The sequence below is a fragment of the Cherax quadricarinatus genome, chromosome 49 (assembly GCF_038502225.1).
Source record: "Cherax quadricarinatus isolate ZL_2023a chromosome 49, ASM3850222v1, whole genome shotgun sequence".
Lineage (NCBI taxonomy): Eukaryota > Metazoa > Arthropoda > Malacostraca > Decapoda > Parastacidae > Cherax > Cherax quadricarinatus.
In genome coordinates, this window is record NC_091340.1 from 19,979,762 (window position 1) to 19,999,933 (window position 20,172).

Sequence of the window (20,172 nt, forward strand, 5' to 3'; positions counted from 1 at the left end):
AATTCTTGCACTTTACTCTTGTATAAATCCTAGCCACCCATGTGCTAGCAATTTATTGGGCTAATTATCATCCATCACACGATCGATTAAACTCGTGCACCCTACACCCACTTCCTTCAATCAGTCACTTAATTATTAAGTAATTAATTCAATTAATTTTTTCACTGATTGCATCCGGTTCACGAAGGACCAACGGGCAGATATGGAAAATTTTCTAGGGTGCTTACCTGTATGTACCTCAACATTATATACATACCAGTAATCTCATTGGGAGACAATCATATTGTTTACCGTAGTCACCCCGTGTAGACATGTGAGAAAACTTAACCACCCCTGGTCGCGCCAAGTGGTCCCCTCGACCTCACAATCTTATCCATATCTATCCGAGACCAGTATGGATTGGATAGCACCCACAAGTACGGTGCTACTAATTAATTGTGGACTGTATAGATTATATTAATTTAGCTGAATGAAGGGAAGGGGGGTAGGATACACCTGGATACATCCATCAAGGAAAACATTTGTACATAATCCCACCACTTACCAGATGTTCTCTGGTGGTCCCTTGATGTAGCTGGATCACTCATAACCTATCTAATCACAACATAACACAACTGGCCAGCCTAAGTTTGTTATAATTAGAAGGGTTACTTAACTGTGGGTGATTGATACTCCTTATTTCTTCCATTCACCATCTCATTTTCGATGTCCTGCTACACCGACACGGTTCTCATTCCAGCAAGACGAGGTATCCGCTGGTTTGTCCCGCTTTAAACGTCGTGACTCAAGGAGCTTCGCTTTCCTCGTCTCGGGAGCAACGAGGTCTAACGTGTTCACTCGGAGCAAGACGACTTATTTCACTTCACGCATTCTCTTAACTTAGCGTTATTATCATTAATTACATTACAATTCACAAGACGATTTAATGGCTCATAATTATTATACACATTAGAGATCACTCCATTAAGATCTGAGACCGATGAGTGATGATTAAACCAAGGGTAATTTTCCTCGGGACACAGTCCAGGGCGACGCGTCAGTCACCCACGGTCCTACCCTTATTCACTCAATTACCACTCTATTACCGTGGTCCCGTAAATCACGTTCCCTCACTCTCCACCAGGAACAGTTACGACACTTCCTATTACGAAATGAGGCCTATATTAATCCTTAGGCCGCCGTGAATGCCAATTTCGTGGTTCCATGCTTTTTCCCCGCTTCCTCTCCACCTTCAAAACAAACCCGCCCCTCTCCCCCGCACATCCGCGCATGCGCCAAGGGAACTCTTGGTTCTACCCTATTTTCAAATACATTTTTGACTCATATCGGCACATAAAACACCTATTAGGCGCTATAGTTTCGGAAAATTAAAAATTTTCCACAACTGTGATTAATCTAATAATATAATAAAGGAACAAGACTCTCAATTGTAATTGCACTAAGGTCTTATATAAGTTGTTTACAAGAATTAGAGTATAATTAGATTTAAATTGACAGGATAAAATACACAAATTAAGGTAGCAAAAGAATAATAAAAAAAATGATAAAAATAAAAATGGCAATGACTTGGTTATAATATGCTAATAAGATGGTAGACAGGATAATATAAAAGTTGTAGTTGCAAATACTAGTTTAAAAAAGTATGGAATAAAAATGGTCAATAAAAGAAGTTTACAATAAGTTTGATCAATATAGTTTAAAGTAAAATTGGGCAATAATAGGGATTTAGAATAAAATTGGGCAATTGAGTATTTTTTAAAGTGAGGTAGAATTATTGAAGACAAGTTATGGTTAGTTTATAATAAAATAAGATAGAACAGTGATGTGGTAAGTTGTAAAAAAGGAGATAGATTCTGTAGATATCAAACACAATTAAGACTATGAGGTAGGATGGTAGTTGAATACAACAATGACAATCAAAAGTAGTTGGGGTATTAGAATTTTAGGGGGGCACGAATTTATGACAATATAACACTAACAGTGGACTATGGGTATTATCTGCATTTTACTCTGATTCTGTTAGTCCAGCCTCACTTAGGAATGTTTTAAGGTCATGTTCTGTAGAGATGAAGTATCTCTTCCCAGTGGGCTGTTTCCTAACTGCGATTTTTCCATCCCTCACAAAGCACTGGTGGATTTTTTGGGCATAGTGTAATTTTCTTAGCCGATAAAGAAGGTTTTGTCTTGTTTTGGTAAGGCACTCATTGATGTAAACATCAGTTTTCATAGAAATAGATGTTTTTAGTAGGTTGTTTCTTTGTAGGCTAGTTTGGAATTTTAACAGCACTGTTTTTTTACCTGCTTGGTAGCCCATCAGTTTGCAATCCTTTAGGTCGTTACTACGTATGTTAAGGCGAAGGTGGTCCTTGATAAGCTGTAGGGTGGTCTCCATGCAGGTCTCTTGGGTGACTGTGGCTGGAAGATGTTTACTGTTAACTACAACAGCGTCAGATAGCTGCTGTTGGTCATTATGGTCCTGGACGTTGGTTATGACATTGGCAAGTTGTTGGTCCACTCTTGATCTTTCCTCTGTAATATTGGTAGTAAGTAGGGTGATTTGGTCTTTTAGAGTGTTGATGGTGTCTAGGGACTGGGTGTGGGTGTTGCTTTGTTGTTCTAGAGTGTCTAGTTTATGTTCTAGAGCAGTGATCTTGTTGAGGTAATCTGCATTGCTAGCCTTTAGTTCCTGCATTTCTTGAGTTAGTTTGGTGATCGTTTGGTTCTGAATCATAAGGAGTTTAGCTATTTCTGGGTCGGTGATCTTCTTGACATCAAATACTGGGAAGGAGTTATCTCGGACTGTAGCGGTGGCCATGTTTGTTGTTGTCTGTAGTGTGTTGTGGTGGTGCCGGTGGGTGATGAGGGTTGTGTCCTGGCTGGCAGTACCACAAGTTTTCCTCGTGTTATTACTCCTCTCACCTTTGATGTTAGGAGTCCTTAGCTGGTTACTGGATCTTCTTTTATTGTTCTGACCCTTGTCCATTGGCTGTGAATAGTAGGCGATGGGTGATGGGTGAATGTTGTGGAGTATCACTTCAGTGGCAGCGGGGTAGGTGGTAATACGAGTCCTATTAGTTGGTAATTTGTGAACTTTTGGGTGATTTCTGCAGTTGCTTTATATCATTCTGGGTATCCACACATGTTAGTGTTATGCGGGTCTTGATTAGGTCATCACTGGGCTGCTGGGAACCTCAGGTAGAAGTAAAAATAGAGGACAAGGTTCCTGTTGCCGCTGCCGCTGCCGCTCACATCTGGTCATGACCAAAATGCTATAGCTATACACTTGTCCAAACTTCCCACCACTACAGATATCAGTACTAAAACTCAACCCACAACTCAGGATATAAATAACCATAATTTAAACCTAGAAGATGATTGATCACGTTGACCCTGATCTAAACCTCCATAATCTGACACACAATCAAAACCTATTGGAAAGTAACTGCCTTTGCTACACAGCATCACAAGCCAGCGCTATCCTAAACAATGCTAAAAGTCTATCAGTACTTAACTACAACATTAGGTTCTTAAGCAAACACTATGATGACCTCCTGGCACTCCTTGAATCACTAAAGACACCCTTCTCCTGCATTATTCTTACTGAGACCTGGCTTAAGCAGGACACAATAGATATCTACCCTCTACCAGGATACACAGCAATCCACAATTGCAGACCATACCAAGTTGGGGGTGGTATTGCAATCTATTACTCTAACCAATTATCTTGTATTAGCACCGCTTGCTTTAGTGATGAATATGGAGAATACATTTTTGCTAATTTTACTGTAAAAAACCTTAAGACGCCTATTACAATCGGTGCCATTTACCGGATACCCCACACAAACATCCCAAATTTCAGTGAGAAACTAAAGGCACTAATAAAAAACACACAAATGAATAAGCAGCACCTTCTCTTAGCTGGAGACTTCAACATCAACCTTGGCCTACTAGATGATCAGCCTGTAACTGATTTCATCAACAATATGAACAACACACTTCTCATACCAACAATAACTAAACCAACCAGGCTCACTGAAACAAGTGCAACCATAATAGACCACATATGGACCAATATACTAGCCCCCCTTAAATCAGGGATTATCACAGATAGCACTACAGACCACTACCCTACCTTCCTCTTGACAAACATTAGTAAACCACCACTTGAATACAACAAAGTTTCATTTAGACTCCATGATGAGGCCTCAATAAGGAAGTTCACAGCTGACCTAGAGACTGTTGACTGGCCTACAGAATTCTCCAAGGCCAATGGTATTGATGACTGGACAGACATTTTTCTTAACAACTTACTTAGACTATACAACAAACATTGTCCTATAAAAACGAAACAGATCACAAACAAACGGCTTGGTTGCCCATGGCTAACCAGCACCATTCTGAAACCCATTGACAAGAAACACCAATATGAAAAGCAATATAGACAGGGCTTAATACACAAAGATATTCTTAAACACTATTCATCAGTCCTCACCAAAGTAATAAAGAAAGCCAAACAACTATACTACTCCAGTAGATTCACTGACACAAGAGGAGATATAAAAAAGACATGGAAAACAGTCTCTCAGATTCTAGGGACCCACAAACTGAAAAAAAACAAGAATATTGCCCTAACTAAACCTAAAGAAACACCACTGCATCCCACTGACACAGCTAACAAGATAAATGACTTCTTCTCAACCATAGGTTCTAATCTCGCCAATAAAATCCCATGCACCAATGCCCATGCCGGGAACTACCTAGATGGGAATTTCCCAAATTCCTTCTATCTTGCTCCAACTGAGCCCATGGAAGTCACCGAGATTATAAAGTCACTTAAAAATAACTCAGGGAATCTGTCTCATGTCCCACCATTATTGTACAAGAGAGCGGCCAATGTCCTCTATCATGCTATCTCATTACTTTTTAACAAGTCACTAGAAACTAGCACCTTCCCAAAACTACTCAAGATGGCAAGGGTTACAACAATACATAAAGGTGGTGACCCTACAGATTTAAACAACTATAGGCCAATATCAAACTTACCACTGCTATCCAAAATCTTTGAGAAACTCGTGCACAGGAGACTATATTCATTTATAATGGCACAAAACATACTCAACCCCTGCCAATTTGGATTCAGGAAAAATAAAAGCACTAACGATGCAATCATAAAAATGCTAGATCTGCTTTACACAGCATTGGAAAATAAGGAATATCCACTAGGAATTTTTATTGACCTAAGAAAAGCTTTTGACACAGTAAACCACGGCATCCTACTCCACAAACTTGACCATTATGGTATAAGAGGCCATGCGCTTACATATTTCAAATCTTACCTTACTAATAGGTATCAGTATGTCACCATTAAAGACACAGCATCAACAACACAGCCACTTGATACTGGAGTTCCGCAGGGAAGTGTCCTTGGTCCCCTGCTCTTCCTCATATACGTATCTCAACACCTGAACCCCATTCTCTTTGCTGACGACACGACTTATGTCATCTCTCACCCTAATCTTGCCACCCTCATCACCATTGTTAATGAGGAGCTGATCAAAATATCGACTTGGATGACAGCCAATAAACTTACGCTTAACACTGACAAAACTTACTACATTATGTTTGGTAGCAGAGCAGGAGATGCGCAAATTAACATTAAGATCGACAACACTCTAATTGCCAGGCATAATGAGGGCAAATTCCTAGGCCTATACCTCGACAACAACCTGAACTTCAGCACCCATATCCAACACATAACCAAAAAAGTATCCAAAACGGTTGGGATCCTCTCCAAGATATGATACTACGTGCCGCAAACTGCCCTTCTCACACTATACCATTCACTTATATATCCATACCTCACCTATGCTATCTGTGCTTGGGGTTCAACTGCAGCAACACACCTAAAGCCAATAATAACCCAACAAAAAGCCGCAGTAAGAATAATCACTAAATCCCATCCCTGGCAACACCCCCCCCCCCACTCTTCATAGATCTAAACTTACTCCCTGTTCAGTACATCCACACTTACTACTGTGCAATCTACATCTACAGGACCTTAAATTCCAATATTAACCTTGACCTAAAACGCTTTCTTGATAGTTGTGACAGATCCCACAGGCACAACACCAGACACAAACATCTCTATGACATTCCCCGTGTCCGACTAAACCTTTACAAAAATTCAATGTATGTCAAAGGCCCTAAAATCTGGAACACCCTACCTGAAAATTCTAAAACTGCAGACACATTCATCACCTTCAAAACTACCATCAGAAAACATCTTATCTCCCTGATACACCCTGTCAACTAATTACACGAATACCACCTGGTGGTTAACACTTACACTCACTCACCCATTTGACCATAAACAGAAATATCAATCTCAATCTCAAAATAATGAATCTTAACTAGTCATAAGTTGGCCTGTGATACTCCAATACTGAAACTATGTATAGTGCCAAAACAAAAGCATTCACATTGCTAAACTCACAAACTAGTATTTAGTCACTTAGCCATAATACCAACTTACCTCATAATTTTGTAATATTTTAAACTTAAGATTTAATTTAAGTCTGCCCGAAATGCCTAGCCATGCTAGGTGTTCTAGTGGTACACTCTGTAATTATTATTTTACTACATGTAAACCATGCAATAACCAAATTCTGTAAACTCAGCATTGTAATCCTTATAGAGAATAATTTTTTTGAATTTGAATTTGAATATACACAATCCCACAAATCTTAAGTCTATCCACCTCTCTCCACCTTTCCCCTACACACATCTCGTTCCCATCTCCCCACCCACCCAAAACTAGTAGTTTAGACTTATCCACATTCACCTTCATACCTGTCCCTGCCCCGAACACATCTACGATTCTCTCCAATCCTCTTAAACTTTCCGTCCCTCTCACTAGAACCGTTGTGTCATCGACATATCCAGTGATACCTGGTTGGCCACCGTTTCCATTCTCCCACCTGCCCACATGGACGCATCTTTCCACCACCCTATAAAAAGGGTTCTGCAAACAAGCAAACAGGATTTGAGACAGAGGACACCCCTGTCTCAAACCCCGACCCAACCTTACACGCTTTCCCAACCTCCCATTGACTCGCACACACATACCAGCATCCCTATATAACAACCGCGCCCATTGCACAATTTCCTCTCCAAATCCCTGCCATCTCATAAAGCGCCACAATGCCTGATGCTCCAAACTATCATAAGCCGCCTCCCAATCAATCGTTAACACTTCCCCCCTGCCTACTTCCTATAAAACGTCTTATAACCCCATGTCCTTCATACATTGAACACCCCAGCACCCCAAATTGGCCTTTAACAATTACTGTATTAATTACCCTTTTTAAGCGATTACCTAAAATTTTTGCAAATAATTTATAATCCCCACACATGAGGGATATCATACGATAATCGTTAATTGTTGTCTGACTAACACCTTTTGGTATTAATACTACTATCGCTGTCACCAGAGACGCCCCTAATTCCCCCCGGGTCTTCATATTATTAAATAAGGTAACTAAATAACAAAAAAGGCACAATACCGTGACTGGAACAATACACAAATAACCCGCACATAAACTTTGTCAATGGTCCAAGTCGGACCGAAATGTCGTCGTAAGCTTCTCTCTTTTATGTGCGGGTTATTTGTGTAAGGTAACTAAAAAATCCTTCAAAACATCCCAATGTTTCACCTAAAAATCAATGGGCAACCCATCAATTCCAGGAGCCTTGCCTCGATTCATGCTCATTAAACCCTCCCACACCTCCTCCATGGTGATGGCCCCACCCATCAATGCCCTGTCACTCTCAGTAAGCACACACTCTACACTTTCCCCCATCTCACATAAAGCCTCCTCACTTATACCCGCACTGTCCATGTATTCAGCAACCCAAGCATCCACATACCCAACCATCCCCTCAGTTGACACCAATTCTTGTCCCTCTGTATATCCCGTCATTGCAGCATGCACACGAAACCCAACCATTTCCGTTGCGATACGCCATCTCTTCTGTCCACGCAGGACACATGCCGACGGTTTTTCACCCTATAAAACCTCTTCCAAATCACCCGTAACCCACACCGTGTCAAACCTCTCATTATGAAAGTCCCTGAGTCTATCCTTCAAACTTGCGATAAGTTCCACCGGATATCTTCCACTCCCATCCCTTTGATAGCATTCCTGTAATTGCCCTTCGATATACCCAATAAGCCTGTAAGCCATTTGACTTTCTCGACGCCCCATATGAGCATAAAAGTCCCTAATCCTCGACTTTGCAAACGTGTCCCACCACCTCAACACATCATCATTCCCCCTCCCCCTCTCACCTTCCCACAAATCCTTCCAGAACCTCGCAAATAAGACCCTCTCCTCATCATCACATAAGAGTCGTACATTTAATTTCCAATAACCCCTATACCTATGTGGTAAACCCTCCCAATCCAAAATCACCTATGATCTGAAAATCCTACACTCATAACCCTGACACATTTTACCACCACTGGACCAGTAATGTAGATTCTATCCAGTCGAGCTGCATATCCCTGTCGTACAAATGTGTGTTCAACGTTCCATGTTGTACTCCCTGCTACATCTACCAACCCCACTCCTTTTAATAGTTCGCCCAACATTCCTGAACAAAACCCTGTCCCTCTTGGTTCCACATCCCTACGCCGAATCACACAATTCCAGTCCCCGCCCACCACCGCAACTGCGGGCAACGAACGTAAATGATAAACGTGTACATCCCGAACAAAATCATTTTTAACCCCTCTATCCCTCTCCGCAGGACCATAAACACACACAAAAGATACTCTTACCCTTCCCCACCACCCATCCATGCGAACTATCCTCCCCTCCCCTCCCTCTTCCCAATGGTGAACAGTAAATGGGCTAGTCTCCCTTATCAAAATTGCGGCACCCCCTTTCAAATGTGGTGAATGGCCTGCATAGACAGCAAATCCCTCAACCACCAACACACATCCAGGCTTATAATTATGTTCTTGTACGAACACCACGTCTATTCCACACTGTACCACAAATTTCTGAAACCAATCATGCTTCCTTTCATTCCTTAAACCATTAACATTTATAGTGAGGCTCTTGAAACTGTAATTGGGGGTTTACCCTTATGCATTGCAGAGCCTCTATCCTCTTTCCTCCGAACATTCCCAAGGCCCTCAGCCGGTCCTTTACCCCTGGGTCCACCAAGGCCTCGCTCATCGACCTTGGTCCAAACCTTCTTCTCCATGCATTGGGCCGGTGTAAGCACGTCGTCTATGTCCGATGAAGTAGCCACTCTTTTCCGAGACACTCTCGTCCTCCTCTTCACTACCTCCTGAAAACCTGCATCATGCACCTCCACTTCAACAGTTTCATGCTGCAAGGCGTCGTCCATGCTGGGTCCAGACACATCCTCCATAAACCATACCCCCGGCCGGGATTGAACCCGCGGTCATAGAGTCTCAAAACTCCAGCCCGTCGCGTTAGCCACTAGACCAGCTAGTCACTATAAGATTCATCCAACTAGGTATATTTCTACACCATAGGAAGATTAGCACAGGCACCACAGTGGTGCCTGTGCTAACCTTCCTATGGTGTAGAAATATACCTAGTTGGATGAATCTTATAGTGGCTAGCTGGTCTAGTGGCTAACGCGACGGGCTGGAGTTTTGAGACTCTATGACCGCGGGTTCAATCCCGGCCGGGGGTATGGTTTGTTTGCAATCGTGTCATTACGATTTCTTGAGTCACATCCTCCATCCTTTGCATGGTGAGCGGATCAGACTCCAAAGCACCTGCAAGGCCCTCAACCTCGACTTCTCCCAGGGAACCCAGCAAGTCATGGATCATCGAGTTTATGGCATTCCTCACATCTCCTTCGTCCTCAAGTGACGCCCTACTCACGGTCGCCTGTGTCGCCCCTGATGTTTCCTGCTCACCCGGCAGCTTTGTGCATCCCTCATCCCCTGACAACGTTTCGTCAACCTCTACACTTCACGCCTTGTGTCCTAATGTTCTCATCGCAGACGCCTCCACAGGTGCTACTTGGTTCCCTGATGATTCCTGGTGAGAGTCCAGCTCCTGTGTGTCCCGTTGACGAGGACAGCTCACTGCAACATGGCCGCAGGCGCCACACAATCTACATGTCCGTTGTTGCCCTGCGTATGTGACAAGGACTTGCGTCCTGAACTCCTCCAGTTGCACATACGAAGGTATAGGGTGTTGTAGAGTCATCTTTAGCGAGAAACTACCCTCAGGCATTCCTGCGTATGATCTGTCCTTCCATGTACCCATCATCGCCAGGTGAACAGTTCCGTATTTCTCAAAAACGGCACGGAGATCCACCTCATCTGCTTCAAACGGCACGTTCTTTATTTTCACCCATGTGAAAAAACGAGAAACATCATGTAGTCTCACCGTTACTGCTGGATTCACCGTCATGTTGACATCTTGAAAACAGGTGATGATGTCCTCGTAAACACTGGTATTACGGAAGTTAACAAAGATTCATTTTCTTGATCTCATTTGATAGAATGAAAGATATATTACAGAAATGGATATAAGTTTGAATGGTTTACAGACTAAAAGTGCCTTGAAATTGAGCTCAAAGTAGCGGAAATGTTCAAAATAATGTTGTCTAATTACGCTAATATTAGAAATAAAGGTTATCTATCACATATATTCCAGCTTGATATCAGAAACACGATAGATAACCTAGAAGCACAATAAAGATGCCGAAATTAATAATAAAAGCCATATTAAACCATACCACGGGCAGGGGATAGAACCCGCGATCAGAGAGTCTCAAAACTCCAGACCGTCGTGTTAGCCACTGGACCAGCTAGCCACGATGAGATTCATTCAACTAGGTATATTTCTACACCATAGGAAGGTTAGCATAGGCACCACTGTGACCACAAATGCAAGTTTTTACAGACGAATCTCCAGCTAGCATGGCCGTGACGACCTCTAGCTCAAGTCCCCTCAAAGCCGTCAACATGACTCCCTGATTGCAGGTTCTATCCCACCCGTGGTATGGTTTGTTTGTAATCGTGTCATTACGATTTCGTGACTCATAAAAGCCATATTATATGGAGAGGCGGAGGTGGTGTTTGCATAAGGGTAAACACACTCTAACCAATTTCCTTTTTGGTTGGCTGTTATCACTAATCTTTTTTAGGCCCCATGGTGACTTATTTATACAAATAATAAAAAAAATACCAAAAAATGTGAGGAAACACGAAACAGTTTACAGTGAAGTACAACGGAGCTTTGAACTGAATGACAGCTGTGAGGAGACTGACACACATGTTCTGGCAGGTCGTGTTTGTTTGGTCAAGTGCTGAGCAAACGGTCTACTACCGAGTGAATTTTTTACCAAACAAAGTGTTCGCGTACTGAATTGCGTACTGAAATGCGTAGGGAGACACTGGTCAGAGAAATAGCAAGCATCGAACTTAAGCTAAAAGAATCCTTTAGGAGTCAGGAATCGCGGGAAGAACTAAAAGCCATAAATGAAATCGAAAGAAACCCAAAGTATTTCTTCTCCTATGCCAAATCAAAATCGAGAACAACGTCCAGTATTGGGCCCCTACTTAAACAAGATGGGTCCTACACAGATGACAACAAGGAAATGAGTGAGCTACTCAAGTCCCAATATGACTCAGTTTTTAGCAAGCCGCTAACCAGACTGAGAGTCGAAGATCAAAATGAATTTTTTATGAGAGAGCCACAAAATTTGATTAACACAAGCCTATCCGATGTTATCCTGACGCCAAATGACTTCGAACAGGCGATAAATGACATGCCCATGCACTCTGCCCCAGGGCCAGACTCATGGAACTCTGTGTTCATCAAGAACTGCAAGAAGCCCCTATCACGAGCCTTTTCCATCCTATGGAGAGGGAGCATGGACACGGGGGTCGTCCCACAGTTACTAAAAACAACAGACATAGCCCCACTCCACAAAGGGGGCAGTAAAGCAACAGCAAAGAACTACAGACCAATAGCACTAACATCCCATATCATAAAAATCTTTGAAAGGGTCCTAAGAAGCAAGATCACCACGCATCTAGAAACCCATCAGTTACACAACCCAGGGCAACATGGGTTTAGAACAGGTCGCTCCTGTCTGTCTCAACTATTGGACCACTACGACAAGGTCCTAAATGCACTAGAAGACAAAAAGAATGCATATGTAATATATACAGACTTTGCAAAAGCCTTCGACAAGTGTGACCATGGCGTAATAGCGCACAAAATGCGTGCTAAAGGAATAACAGGAAAAGTCGGTCGATGGATCTATAATTTCCTCACTAACAGAACACAGAGAGTAGTCGTCAACAGAGTAAAGTCCGAGGCAGCTACGGTGAAAAGCTCTGTTCCACAAGGCACAGTACTCGCTCCCATCTTGTTCCTCATCCTTATATCCGACATAGACAAGGATGTCAGCCACAGCACCGTGTCTTCCTTTGCAGATGACACCCGAATCTGCATGACAGTGTCTTCCATTGCAGACACTGCAAAGCTCCAGGCAGACATCAACCAAATCTTTCAGTGGGCTGCAGAAAACAATATGAAGTTCAACGATGAGAAATTTCAATTACTCAGATATGGTAAACATGAGGAAATTAAATCTTCATCAGAGTACAAAACAAATTCTGGCCACAAAATAGAGAGAAACACCAACGTCAAAGACCTGGGAGTGATCATGTCGGAGGATCTCACCTTCAAGGACCATAACACTGTATCAATCGCATCTGCTAGAAAAATGACAGGATGGATAATGAGAACCTTCAAAACTAGGGAGGCCAAGCCCATGATGACACTCTTCAGGTCACTTGTTCTATCTAGGCTGGAATATTGCTGCACACTAACAGCACCTTTCAAGGCAGGTGAAATTGCCGACCTAGAAAATGTACAGAGAACCTTCACGGCGCGCATAACGGAGATAAAACACCTCAATTATTGGGAGCGCTTGAGGTTCCTAAACCTGTATTCCCTGGAACGCAGGAGGGAGAGATACATGATTATATACACCTGGAAAATCCTAGAGGGACTAGTACCGAACTTGCACACGAAAATCACCCACTACGAAAGCAAAAGACTTGGCAGACGATGCACCATCCCCCCAATGAAAAGCAGGGGTGTCACTAGCACGTTAAGAGACCATACAATAAGTGTCAGGGGCCCGAGACTGTTCAACTGCCTCCCAGCACACATAAGGGGGATTACCAACAGACCCCTGGCAGTCTTCAAGCTGGCACTGGACAAGCACCTAAAGTCAGTTCCGGATCAGCCGGGCTGTGGCTCGTATGTTGGTTTGCGTGCAGCCAGCAGCAACAGCCTGGTTGATCAGGCTCTGATCCACCAGGAGGCCTGGTCTCAGACCGGGCCGCGGGGGCGTTGACCCCCGGAACTCTCTCCAGGTAAACTCCAGGTAAACTCCAGTACAGAGCTGTTCGAGTACCGAGGTTCCACTGTATTCATTTTTGTGTTGGCTTACTCATTTAACTTTGGTCTGAACACTAACTTCACCTACACCTGAATGCTACTGCTTAAGCAGTTTGAACACAAGAGCATGTCGGTGGTTGTGCTTATTTTATGGGGACTGTCATGCTCTCGTAAACAATGTTAACTTTTTTGTTTCCAAGGACAGCACAGTAAACAATCGTGCTTATATAAAGTACAGAAGTCTATGCACGACACTATATTTCCTTATCACATCATGACAACAAATGCCCCGATTGTATCTTCATTTTGAACAATACCATTCACCACAAGAGACTGGACAAAAAAAGATAGTCCAGGAAGATATGTCGGAGCTATAAGAGTAACGTGCAAGGTGCCACTTGGATCGCTATTACAATCAGTATTGTTTCTTGTTTAAGTGAATGGCATACTAGACTGGATTCAGTCAGACTAATGAAGAGGATAAAAACATGAGAACAAGGAAAGACTAGAAATGGATCTAGACAAACCGCAAGAATGATCACAAACTGCAAGAATGGACAGGCAGCCTGAGTGGCTGCCTGTCCAGGTGCACCGAGTCTGACATCTGCTGATCCCCCTTTCAACAGCCGTGTTCCCATTAACTGGGCCAGCAATAACCAACATACTTAGGAAGGTTTTTAAATTCTTGTGGGGTTCGAGCTGTGATTGGATTAAGAGGGAAGTGGTAATGTTACCTGTAAGTAAGGGGGGGCTGGGATTGCTGGACTTAAAGCAGAGGGTCAAATGTGTCTTCATTAAAAGGGAGGTGATGAGGGAAAGTGTGGGTGGGGGGGGTTTGGCCAGGATCCATAACAGATTGCAACGGATGTATACAGGAGTTGAGTTGCATGAGTGTGAAACTGTTTTGAGGGCTATGGCGTGGGATCGAGAGCCGGCAAAGGTCAAAATAGGTAGGTTGTGTAGATTGTTAGCCGGGAGGGTTGTAGCTCCTGTAGAGGGAATTTTCCCCATGTATGCATGGGGAAGTATATGGAATAGGTTGAGTAGGATGAGGTTGCAACCTCGTGTTCGGGATGTAATGTATCGTTTTCTGCACGGCATTTTACCGTCGGGTATGGTTCTACGGGATAGACGGGTCGTTGACGGGGGTGTGTGCGGGATATGTGGTGGGGAGGAGTCGGCTTTTCATGTAGTATATTTTTTGTGATGGACTGAGGAGTGTCAAGGGGTGGTTAAATAGGGTGATATATAGGATAGGAGGTCAAGGAATTTCTGTATTGAGAGCATTAAGTCTCGACGTGGGGGGTTGGGAGGAAAGTGTAATCAGAGCTGTGGGATACATTATGGCAGATTATATATATATAGTGTGGGGATTGCGGGGGAAACAGGTCAGTGAGGTGAAGAGGAGGGTGTTAGCGGTAACGTTCTATAAAACGGTATGTAGAAATAAGGAAATTTATGGGAGGAGGTGGGTGAGGGATTTTTCAGAGGGATATAGACAACTTACGCTACAGGTTTTATTAGACTTGTAATATACGAGGGAGGGGAGGGTACGATTGGAAAGTGTTGCTGGGGCAGGGAAGTCATGGGTGAAAACAGGGTCGCCTCCCTGGTAATGAATGACAACAAATGTTTGCATGTGTGTTGGATGAGTGATGCGTGAGTGAACAATGTATGGACCACGGGTGCTAGCTCCTGTGGAGCTGGCCAGTTTTTTTGTGTGTGTCATGGACTATAAACTATTCATATAGTACTCATGTTCCTTCAAGTAGTAGTGACTGATGTATAAGGCATTCAAGGGGGGGGGGGTTTGCCTACATCACTGTGCAGAGTGAGGGTAGGGCTGTATATTGATTGGAAGTGATGGACAGTTGCTTGTCCAGTGTGTTGTAGTATTATGTGTAGATAATACGCATATTATTGTATGTAGAAAGATGGGACTACACGCATGTTGGACTTGGACTTGTACTATGAGAATTACTCTCTAACGCAGTGGTTCCCAAACTGGGAGTAAATTACCCCCTGGGGGTAATTTAACCATTTTTGGAGGGTAATGGAGGGGTGACAGAAAAAAAGTTATGAATTCTGAAAATCAAGAAAACAATGCGGTACCCGGTATGAGGATTATTGTTAACTTTGTCTTAGTATATAAAGTTGTAAAGTAAACCTATTATAAGTAAGTAATAAAGTTAAACCAAATAACAATAAACATCAAAAACTAATATACAGTATTAGAAAAGAAGAAATATATAGCTAAGTGTGTGGAAACCCAAGAGTATTTTGACAAGTATGCTTCAGGACAAAAGTCACTCAGTAGCCCAGATCGACTTGTCCAGTACGCGTCACTCACTTCCTGAGGCTGCCTCTATTTCACACTGTCAGTTTATCTGTGAGCATCAGCCGAGGTAGACATGAGCTGGTATGTATGTGTACTGCCCTGTGCAGTATATAGTTAGTATTTACCCACTGTTACTGTGAATTTGTAGCTATTATTAATTTTATATATAATGTATGTGTGGTTCTTACGTTTTCAATGGTTTTGCTAGGATTAGCAGAGTATGCGAGGCTGCATACGTTCACGTTTAGACATATATATCAATAATAACAACATTTTGTGAAAGGGGTAACATGCTTTATGTGGCATGTTAAATTGGGTAACAAGCTGAAAAAGTTTGGGAACCACTGCTCTAACGCCTGATATGTTAAGGCTGATTGATCAACTGTGATCCATTTAAATTAGATTTATTATTATGTTGTTATCTATGTACATAGCAGTCTTAAGTCATATTATTATGTTGTTATCTATGTACATAGCAGTCTTAAGTCTTATTATTATGTTGTTATCTATGTACATAGCAGTCTTAAGTCATATTATTATGTTGTTATCTATGTACATAGTAGTCTTAAGTCATATTATTATGTTATCTATGTACATAGCAGTCTTAAGTAATATTATTATGTTGTTATCTATGTACATAGCAGTCTCAAGTCATATTATTATGTTGTTATCTATGTACATAGCAGTCTTAAGTCATATTATTATGTTGTTATCTATGTACATAGCAGTCTTAAGTCATATTATTATGTTGTTATCTATGTACATAGCAGTCTTAAGTCATTATTATGTTGTTATCTATGTACATAGCAGTCTTAAGTCATATTATTATGTTGTTATCTATGTACATAGCAGTCTTAAGTCATATTATTAAGTTGTTATCTATGTACATAGCAGTCTTAAGTCATATTATTATGTTGTTATCTATGTACATAGTAGTCTTAAGTCATATTATTATGTTGTTATCTATGTATATAGCAGTCTTAAGTCATATTATTATGTTGTTATCTATGTACATAGTAGTCATAAGTCATATTATTATGTTGCTATCTATGTACATAGCAGTCTTAAGTCATATTATTATGTTGTTATCTATGTACATAGCAGTCTTAAGACATATTATTATGTTGTTATCTATGTACATAGTAGTCTTAAGTCATATTATTAAGTTGTTATCTATGTACATAGCAGTCTTAAGTCATATTATTATGTTGTTATCTATGTACATAGCAGTCTTAAGTCATACTATTATGTTGTTATCTATGTACATAGTAGTCTTAAGTCACATTATTAAGTTGTTATCTATGTACATAGCAGTCTTAAGTCATATTATTATGTTGTTATCTATGTACATAGTAGTCTTAAGTCATATTATTAAGTTGTTATCTATGTACATAGCAGTCTTAAGTCATATTATTATGTTGTTATCTATGTACATAGTAGTCTTAAGTCATATTATTAAGATGTTATCTATGTACATAGTAGTCTTAAGTCATATTATTATGTTGTTATCTATGTACATAGTAGTCTTAAGTCATATTATTAAGTTGTTATCTATGTACATAGCAGTCTTAAGTCATATTATTATGTTGTTATCTATGTACATAGTAGTCTTAAGTCATATTATTAAGTTGTTATCTATGTACATAGTAGTCTTAAGTCATATTATTATGTTGTTATCTATGTACATAGCAGTCTTAAGTCATATTCTTATGTTGTTATCTATGTACATAGCAGTCTTAAGTCATATTATTATGTTGTTATCTATGTACATAGTAGTCTTAAGTCATATTATTATGTTGTTATCTATGTACATAGCAGTCTTAAGTCATATTATTATGTTGTTATCTATGTACATAGCAGTCTTAAGTCATATTATTATGTTGTTATCTATGTACATAGCAGTCTTAAGTCATATTATTATGTTGTTATCTATATACATAGTAGTCTTAAGTCATATTATTATGTTGTTATCTATGTACATAGCAGTCTTAAGTAATATTATTATGTTGTTATCTATGTACATAGCAGTCTTAAGTCATATTATTATGTTGTTATCTATGTACATAGCAGTCTTAAGTCATATTATTATGTTGTTATCTATGTACATAGCAGTCTTAAGTCATATTATTATGTTGTTATCTATGTACATAGCAGTCTTAAGTCATATTATTATGTTATCTATGTACATAGCAGTCTTAAGTCATATTATTATGTTGTTATCTATGTACATAGCAGTCTTAAGTCATATTATTATGTTGTTATCTATGTACATAGCAGTCTTAAGTCATATTATTATGTTGTTATCTATGTACATAGCAGTCTTAAGTCATATTATTATGTTGTTATCTATGTACATAGCAGTCTTAAGTCATATTATTATGTTGTTATCTATGTACATACCAGTCTTAAGTCATATTATTATGTTGTTATCTATGTACATAGCAGTCTTAAGTCATATTATTATGTTGTTATCTATGTACACAGCAATCTTAAGTCATATTATTATGTTGTTATCTATGTACATAGCAGTCTTAAGTCATATTATTATGTTGTTATCTATGTACATAGCAGTCTTAAGTCATATTATTATGTTGTTATCTATGTACATAGCAGTCTTAAGTCATATTATTATGTTGTTATCTATGTACATAGCAGTCTTAAGTCATATTATTATGTTGTTATCTATGTACATAGCATATTGTTATCTATGTACATAGTAGTCTTAAGTCATATTATTATGTTATCTATGTACATAGCAGTCTTAAGTCATATTATTATGTTGTTATCTATGTACATAGCAGTCTTAAGTCATATTATTATGTTGTTATCTATGTACATAGTAGTCTTAAGTCATATTATTATGTTATCTATGTACATAGCAGTCTTAAGTCATATTATTATGTTGTTATGTATGTACATAGCAGTCTTAAGTCATTATTATGTTGTTATCTATGTACATAGCAGTCTTAAGTCATATTATTAAGTTGTTATCTATGTACATAGCAGTCTTAAGTCATATTATTAAGTTGTTATCTATGTACATAGCAGTCTTAAGTCATATTATTATGTTGTTATCTATGTACATAGTAGTCTTAAGTCATATTATTATGTTGTTATCTGTGTATATAGCAGTCTTAAGTCATATTATTATGTTGTTATCTATGTACATAGTAGTCTTAAGTCATATTATTATGTTGTTATCTATGTACATAGCAGTCTTAAGACATATTATTATGTTGTTATCTATGTACATAGTAGTCTTAAGTCATATTATTAAGTTGTTATCTATGTACATAGCAGTCTTAAGTCATATTATTATGTTGTTATCTATGTACATAGCAGTCTTAAGTCATATTATTATGTTGTTATCTATGTACATAGTAATCTTAAGTCATATTATTAAGTTGTTATATATGTACATAGCAGTCTTAAGTCATATTATTATGTTGTTATCTATGTACATAGTAGTCTTAAGTCATATTATTAAGTTGTTATCTATGTACATAGCAGTCTTAAGTCATATTATTATGTTGTTATCTATGTACATAGTAGTCTTAAGTCATATTATTAAGTTGTTATCTATGTACATAGTAGTCTTAAGTCATATTATTATGTTGTTATCTATGTACATAGTAGTCTTAAGTCATATTATTAAGTTGTTATCTATGTACATAGCAGTTTTAAGTCATATTATTATGTTGTTATATATGTACATAGTAGTCTTAAGTCATATTATTAAGTTGTTATCTATGTACATAGTAGTCTTAAGTCATATTATTATGTTGTTATCTATGCACATAGCAGTCTTAAGTCATATTATTATGTTGTTATCTATGTACATAGCAGTCTTAAGTCATATTATTATGTTGTTATCTATGTACATAGTAATCTTAAGTCATATTATTATGTTGTTATCTATGTACATAGCAGTCTTAAGTCATATTATTATGTTGTTATCTATGTACATAGCAGTCTTAAGTCATATTATTATGTTGTTATCTATGTACATAGCAGTCTTAAGTCATATTATTATGTTGTTATCTATGTACATAGTAGTCTTAAGTCATATTATTATGTTGTTATCTATGTACATAGCAGTCTTAAGTCATATTATTATGTTGTTATCTATGTACATAGCAGTCTTAAGTCATATTATTATGTTGTTATCTATGTACATAGCAGTATTAAGTCATATTATTATGTTGTTATCTATGTACATGGCAGTCTTAAGTCATATTATTATGTTGTTATCTATGTACATAGCAGTCTTAAGTCATATTATTATGTTATCTATGTACATAGCAGTCTTAAGTCATATTATTATGTTGTTATCTATGTACATAGCAGTCTTAAGTCATA